Source organism: Tyto alba, unplaced genomic scaffold, assembly GCF_018691265.1.
Source record: "Tyto alba isolate M040663 unplaced genomic scaffold, T.alba_DEE_v4.0 Super-Scaffold_20000042, whole genome shotgun sequence".
Lineage (NCBI taxonomy): Eukaryota > Metazoa > Chordata > Aves > Strigiformes > Tytonidae > Tyto > Tyto alba.
The window spans coordinates 6,685,766-6,694,082 of NW_024881293.1; positions in this window are offsets into that span (position 1 = coordinate 6,685,766).

Here is an 8,317-nt window from a genome sequence, read left to right on the forward strand (position 1 = left end):
TGTGCAGTGGGTTGGCTGATAAGCACTGGGATGTGGCTACACCTGCTAGTGCCTGGCTGCTGCCTTTTGTCTTCTCTGCGCTTGGTTGCAGAGCCAGCCTGCAGTGCCACACTGCAAGGGACTAAAAGATCTGGAGGGTGACTCGTCTGTTCCGAGCCCGAGAGCTTTTGTGCCCCTCCAGTGCAGCGCTGTAGAATAACTGCACACGCTCCCTGGATCACAAAAGGTTATTTGAACTGCAGTGAAGCAACTGGCACTTCCTTATGGCAGCACTCGGGGCACGAGGCAGCGCTTCAGGCACTGCTGAGCTGCAGCAGGAACTGCCGCTTCCCAGGTTCTGCCGCATCTGTTCTGACTGTACTGACCACAGTGCTTTGTTTGCTTTCTCCAGCCAGGTACTTGCTGCTACAGCTAGTCTGGGAGCAGGCCTAGATAGGTATTTTTTTCCCCTCCCAAGTAAATGATCTCTCTGTAAGGAGGCGAGTAGGCAAGGCTCAGTAAGTCTGTCTGGCATACAGGTGTCCAGCAAGGTCTGAAGAGAGAGATGAGTGGGGCTTGTTTGCTGCTGGCTGCTGCCATCAAGCTGCTCTTGCTACATGAGTCTTCCGCTGCATTTCTGGAACAACTGAGAAATGTTTCATTGTCAAGTCATGAACACAAGCCTGTCTTGATCAGATGACATTTGTTCTGTCTGCGTGCATATAAAAGACAGGTCAGAAAATCTCTTGGTTTTTATTTCTGAGTTTGAACTGGATTTGAACTCTGCGTTCTGCTCCGAATCCCCTTCTGTAACTACACTGTGCAAGCACATTTGCCTGACCTAAATCCGTGCCCTTGAGTACCCTGCTGAGATGTTCTTGTCCGACAGGAACTGACAGCAGTCTCTGCTTTGGCCGTTTTACTGGTGGTGGTTGCTGGGCTTTGAGGGATGCACCCTGGCAAGAGCTTGTGAGCCGGGGAGTGGAACAGGGCTGCTCACCAGGGTCTGCAACAGGCAGCCCTGGGGGACACCAGGGAAGAAGTAGTTCCTGAGGCTGCAAGCCTTCACTGTCCTGGCTGCTGCCATCTTCTCTCTAGATAGTTCTCTGGTATTTTCCCCTGGATGCCAAGGGAGAGGGTCTGGAGGTGCATTTTAGAAGCTGCTCCTCTGTTAAGGACGGGTGTCCCACGGCAGTAGCGTGTGCCCAGACCTGTGTGCCCCACTAACACTTGTTGCAAGGTGCGTTGCTGGGGGAGGCATGCTGTTGAGGAAAGGGAGGAATGGCTGTATAAACTTCGGAATGACTGAAATAAATTTGAATGCCATCTTTTTTTCTCCTTCAGCCTAGATGCAGATGTCCTTTAGTTCACTGATTTACTAGAGAATTAGCTCTTCCAGCTCTTCCCTTCCTATTTAGATTTTTACTAGAATTATATTTCTGAGTCCCAAGAGATGCAAGGGAGCTAAGCAGAGCGACTCTGCTAAAAAACCCTTTCTAATGAGTTATGTGAGGTAACAGTGATGATATGTGATTAAAATCTCTCATTGTGACATACACCTTCAATAATTTTCCCTTCTCTTCCATAATCATCTCCATGAAGCGCAGAAGGAGCTGGGGTGAGGGGAAAGGTTTTCTGTCTTGTCCTTATGCTGCCTGACTGCACTTTTGCTGATACTGATGGCTGGGAAGAGAATCCTGCTGTAAAGCCTCGTGAAAGGCACAGCAGTTGCTGTCTCAGCTGTTTCATGCGATTCCTCCTTCACGTTGCATCAGGTCTCTACATGGAAGCAGAGGGAGCACAGTGCTTGTAATGCAGCTGTGAGCCCTGCCTCTCTGCTATGCAACAGTGATTAATTGCAGTTTGGGAGAACAATTAGCCAGAAGTAGCCTCTTGCTGTGGCAGGGAAGGCAGTGGGAAGCATAGGCTAACCTAAGGGTTCTGGGGTTTGCCTGAGTACAGACGTGCTTTTCAGTGAGTCTTTAAGGTCTGTCAGTGACCACTCGGTGATGGATGCCACGAGGCCTTCCCTGAGCTTTGTTGCCTCGGCTTCATACGGATGGAAGGGACTGGCTGGAGGGCAGACACACGTGGGACACCACAAATTCACCTTCCTGGTGTGCGTTGAGCTACTGCTGTTGTGTGACTCAGGCTGGTGCTGCTTGTATCCCAAGGGGCAGAGTTCTTTCCCCTTCTTGGGCAGCCCATAAGATGATGTTCTCTCTGCTAAAGGAAATCTGTTTTCTTTATTTTCCTTTGAAACATGGGGGAGAGGTTAGTAGAGACATTTCAATATACAGAAACAGGACTCAGATGGAACTTGTCCTGTGTGTCTCAACCTCCTTTCACCCTTAAAAATCCTCAGTTGGCTTTGCACATCCGTGCTTTTCATGCCTTGTTAGCAGTGTGGTGCAGGCTCTTGTGCAGCCCTGGTGCTAGTGGAGGGCTTCAGGGCTCACTAGTTCTCTTCTCTCTGTTTACAACCTCCCTCCACAGCCCCTACCTGGGGGTTGTGACAGAATCCCTGTGGCTGAAAGTCGCAGTGAGTTTTCATCATCCTTTCCAGAGAAGTTGTGGCTCTGGCCAGAGCAGGCACGTCACCCCAGTCCTCTTCTGAGAAATCCCTAGTAATACAATGCCTGAAAGTCCACAGTCACTTATACCCTTGGCAGCAGGGACTGTTTACACCCAGCCCAGCAGTATGGATACATCATTTATCAAACTCTGGCTGAATGGTAGATGTTTTGCTTCCCACCTGTGAAGAAGAGAGGGAGGTGGCACCCAGGCTGGGAAAAACTGAGGAGGTCGAGCAGAAAAGCCAGAGATGAGCCTGATTCAACAGGGTTGAGGAGCCTGGGGGTGCTACATCTGTCAGGTAAGGTGGGTAAGGAGTGGCAGAGGTGATGTGGACAACTTGTTTTGCTTGAGTCCAATCTTCCAACCCACTTGTTTTCATCTCTTCCCACCGCATTGAAAGAGCAACATGGCCTTCTACTTGTACAAGCTGGTGCCGTTTGTTCTTCCCTGACAGTGTTTTGAGAGCTGGTGGTGTAGGTTCCAGCTAAATCATCCCATTGTTTGAGCTTAACACCCTTGTGTTCTGGGTGGTGGCATGGGGATCACCCTGCAGTTCTGCACCTGGCCAGTCCTAGCACAACCTGGAACGACTGTAGCTGTTGGGCTTGAAGGTGATGCTTTTCCCAGTGCTGACGTGTCATTTTTTATTTCCACAGGAAATAAAGTTCTCCATCCATTCTCTCACACTTGCACACGACTCTTCTTTCCTTTGCATCACATGCCAGGGGCTGTTGGACTGATGGAGCCCGCTCTCTCAATGCGTGCCAGACACTTGCGACCAGTTCTCTAAATCCTGCCTTTGAAAAGAGATTCCTTGTCCCTCTTGCTATGCACATCGCTCCTAGCCACCAGCCAGGTGACTACACGTCCTACTGCCTGCTGAATAGCCATGCCAGTCGCTGTCACTGCTGCTGCTCATGTGGAATGCAACAGGAAAGGCGAAAAAAAAGCCCTTGTTCGACTCCTGCCTCATCAAAGATTTAAATGCAGGGCCTCTGTCACCCCTGCCAGCCTCATCAGTGGGTTTGGTTTGCTGTCAGCTCATAGGATGAATGATGTCCCTGTGGAGGTAGCACCCAGCTAGCTATTTGTTAACACTCCGTGCAGGGATATAGGATGGCAACCCCAGGCTGAGGTTATCTCCTCTCCATGACACCGAGTGAGTTATGAGCTAATAGCACTTTATTAAAATAGTATTTTGTATTGGAGAGCAAATCTAAGAGCAGATGGATTAGCAAGCAATCCATCACTCCCCATCGTTGCCACTGCCAGCTGAAACGCCTTCTCTGTGCTTCAGCGTTGCAGCTGGGAGACAGATTTATAATGTGGTCATCTATCTGTCCTCAGTTGCCATCCATTAAATTATTTACTTTTGAATGTGATACACTGGGAGAAAAGTTCCACTGTGCCAGTACAAGGGTGCGAGCGCCATGTGCTTTCTCACCAGTGTGTGTCCTGTGCTGTAAGACTTACGGGAGGCAGGAGTCTCTCTGGGAAGTATTTCTCTGCCAACCTCTGTGTTTTGAAGGGGGAGAAACCACTGAGACTCTTATAATCTGTTATCTGTAGCTGCTTACATTTTATTGCAACATTATTATTTTCCCTTTATGGTTTGTTTTTGTTTTTGTTTTTTTGTTTTTGTTTTTTTTAAAAGTGGCAAATGTGATTAATTCTCCCAGCCTATACTGCGGGTCACTGGCCTGCCCTGCGAAGCCTTGATGCTCCAGGATGTTCTTTACTTGTGGAAAGCAGCCCGTCTTCTGCAGCCAGTGACTGAGTGCTGTTGGCACGTGGACGTAAGTAATGGGGATCTGTTGGAGGGATCCTGACAAAAACATGCCAGAGTTTGCAACGTCTGGCTTGTCTCTCTGCTCACCTGGTGTGCAGCCTGCCAGGTCTGCACTTTCTCCTCTTGGGTCCGTCTCAGCCATGCGCAGCTCTTCAGTGCCAGTGCAGCTCTACAGCCTAGACTCACAAAAGAAACCAGAGCAAACCCAGGAGATTGTCCAGAGCAAACCCACCTGCAGGTGAGGAGCTGGAAGATCGCGTGGCTGCAACAAGAGCAGGGGTTACTAGTCAGCCCTGCACAAACAGGGGGGGTGTTGCAGCAGCAAAGGGGCATGTGTGGGCAGTACAGCTGCTGCGGGTCAGCTGTTGGCAGGTAACGCAGATGTGGTCCTGCCCTGTCTTGAGAGGCAGGACAGCTGTGTAACTGCATCCCTTGAGGAGCAAGGAGCTAGGAGTTGAATGGCTAAGTGTGAGTCAGCTGTCCCACAAGAATTTCACAAGCCAAGAATGACAATAGGAAAGCCTTTTTCCAATGGTTACCTCTCCATCCTGCTTCTCTTGCAACTTCCAGGCTATGCATGGTGTGCATCCCTGAGCCAGTGCTCTCAGACTCCTGGTACACTGCTGGACCTTGTCATTCAGCCAGCATCTCTCCCACAGACATCAACCAACTCGAGCACTGGGATAAGGCAAAGTTTGCCCATCTGAGTTGCAGTAAAAGAGGAACCAAAGGACTTCAATCAACTAAATACTCAGTAAGTGCCACCAGGCTGCTTTACTCATCATCTCTTCCTCCCAAGTTCCGACAGCAGAGGTTGGGTACCTGGTGAAGGACAGGTATGGGTCAGATCTTGCTTTGAATGACCTGGGACATTGTTTTCTTACCAGCTGGTTTTTCTCCTCTTTCCCCTGATTCCTTGAGGTAGCACAGCCTTACCAAATCTTGGTGATATATTCTGATATACGGCATCTCCTGGAATGAAGCTCTAGCAGCATTACCAGGCTACATGACATTATTATTTTTGTAAGACTGGCAAAGAGGAGCAGCGCATGGGTAGCTCGGAGAAGTCCCCAGGCAGTTCTCCAGCTCTTGCCCTGTCTCTAATTGTTCTCACCTCAACAGAACTCAGGTCAGCTCTCTGTTGCTGGCCATTTTTTACCCCCAGACATAATTTGAGATGCCATTGCCTGCAACTGTCAGTCAGTTCCATGACAACAGCTCTCTCTGCCTTGCTGCCTGGTTGGTTTTTTCCTCTCTCTCCTGCTGCTGTGGGTTTTATTCTTGTTGTGGGGGTTTCTTTGCTTGGGTGTTGAGGTTTTTTTTTTCACTGCTGCTCTGCTGTCACGTAGTGTCTCCACCAAGCCTGAGTAAGATGTGCCCAGATTTGCCCAGACTCGTAGAACAACTCGTGCATCAGCATCTTTGCGCATAAGGACTGAAGTCCCACTCAGTGTCAGACTTGCTCTGTTTGTGTATGTGTGGTCCTGTTCCAGGAGAGAAAAAGAGCAGAATGCAGCATGTTAAAAGACTGGTTCATGGCGCCAGCTTTTGGTACTGCTAGGATGGGAAATGAGCACAGCTCTCCCTGCCCCTGCCAAAGCCCTGGGTTTCCTGCACCTCGCTTTTCGTGCTTGCCCTTGCAGGCAGTAGGCAAGAGAGGCTCACACTCCTCTCTGGAGGAAGCTTGCACCCAGAATTTGGTTTTAACTGTAGAATATTTATCTTTTTAAATCAGTTTTGGACCTGAGAGGTTCCCAGGGAGTGGGAGGCCAGCAGGCTAAAATCTGGGACACTGTCCCATAATGTCAGATAACCTTGGGGACATTGCACAGCCCTCCTGCATGGCTCAAGGCTGGGTGCAGCTTTTTCCCCCACTGTCCAAGCTGGATTTGTACCTCCCTCCCTTAAACCCCTGCCTGTAAGCTGGTGACCTGACATTGCCCCTGGCAGGCCCCCTGCCTCTGACCCCAGGAGTATCATTTGGTTCAAAAGGTTGGAAAAAACACTCAGATGCAAAACATGCAAAAAACTATTTTACTGACAAACAGCAAAGGACGGGCTTAGTTTCAGGAGCTGAACTGGTTATCTATTATACAAACATAGTATTGAAAGGGAAGGAATGGCTGAAATACACTCACTCGTTGACCCAAATAAAATCACAGTGTGCTTTTTCTATTGCCTCCCCCACCCCCAAGCTCTCTGCGGCCTTCAGCTGCTCCCCTTAGCTTCAGCACAGCATTGTCACCGCTCCCAGCACGGCCGCTGGAGAACACAAACTGTAGGTGACATTTGCCTGTGCAAGTGTATTTAATAAAAAAATTAGCCATTATTGCTTTTCAACCACAGTAGAGATTATTCTATGATTAGACTCAGAACAGAGTATAATCTCTTTCTCTCTGTTAGTATCAACGTGTGTTGTACCTCTTCCTGTCTGATGCATGCAAAACTGGGGTGAGTGCAGAAAAAAGAAAAGAAGGATTAACAATCAGGGAAAACAGCACTCCAAGTTTTGTTCTTGTATTCTCACTGCAGAGCATTGTTGAAAAAAAATCTTCCTAAAGTCTGTGCTCTGTCCTGCAAGGGTTTCCACTGCCTTAGTCATTGTGAGCTGAGGGTGCTAAGCGCCTCGCAGGATTGAGCCATCCTCCTGGTGTCACCCCTCCGTGGAAATCCCAGGGCTCAGCTTGAAGAGGGGACTAAAACTAGCAACCCCACTGGAAAAGAAATGTGTGCAAATGAATGGGAGGTACTCAAGAAGAGGAATAGGCTCCATGCAGTGAACACATGATGGCACACAGCTGTACCCACACAGACGCACACCAGCACGCACACGCATACAACTGGAAGAGTATCCTGAGCACCTGGCCAGGCTGCAGAGCTCCTCCTCACACCAGCCTGTATTTCCCAACTCCTCTGCTTCCCCTGCATTTGCTCCAGATGTCTTTCTGTTTGTACTCTAGTAATAGAAGTACTTCTATTCTTTCACATCCAGAGGTGCTCTGGGTGCTTCTGTTGGCTACTTCTACCTTCAAAGCCACCTGAATGCAGAAGGGGCCTTCGTTACCTCCATGCTCACCCCCACACAGACACTCTTCATCAATGCCACACAGAGTGTTACACTGCTGCTGTGAAGCTGTCTCAAAGTGGAATTTGACATGAGATGGAGGTTCCCTGTGTCGTTTAGCGCCTGCAAGCCTCCAGCCTTCATACCAGGGAATGTGGAAGGTGAATATTGCCCTTCCTTTCCCAGGGGAGCCAGTACAAGTGAGATGTTTCTTTTACAGCGTGCTTTCTCCTGAGCTGGGGAGTGCCCTTGGAGCAGGACTTCTCACACTGGTTCCCCTGGGGCTTTCTCCTGCCTGGGCTCACCTGGACCTTACCCAAGGTAAGCAAAGGCTACTGATGGTTGGGCTGCGCTGCCCACTGCGGTCTTGAAGTAGCAACTCTTGGTCTCTTGCAAAGCCAGTGGGCTTCAGCTCACTTGACACCATTTGCACGGCATTTTGTTTTTCACAGAATGGTTGAGATTGGGAAGGACCTCTGGAGGTCACCAGGTCCAACCCCTTTGCTCAAGCACGGCCACCTAGAACAGGCTGCACAGAACCACATCCAGCTGGCTTCTAACTATCTCCAAGGATGGAGACTCCACAATTCTGACAACCTGTCCAAGTTCTCGATCACCCTCACAGTAAAAAAGTGTTTCCTGATGTTCAAGCAAAACCTCCCATGTTTTAGTGTGTGCTCATTGCCTCTGGTCCTGTCACTGGACATCACTGAAAAGAGCCTGGCTCCATCTTCTTTGCACCTTTCTTTCAGGTATTTATATACATTGATTCCCCCTGAACTTTCTCTTCTCTAGACTGAATAGTTCCAGAGCTCTCAACCTTTCCTCATAGTTCCTTAATCATTTTAGTGGCTCTTTTTAGTATCCCTTTTTATCAGGGATTCTCTTCTCACAGCTGAGTACAACTG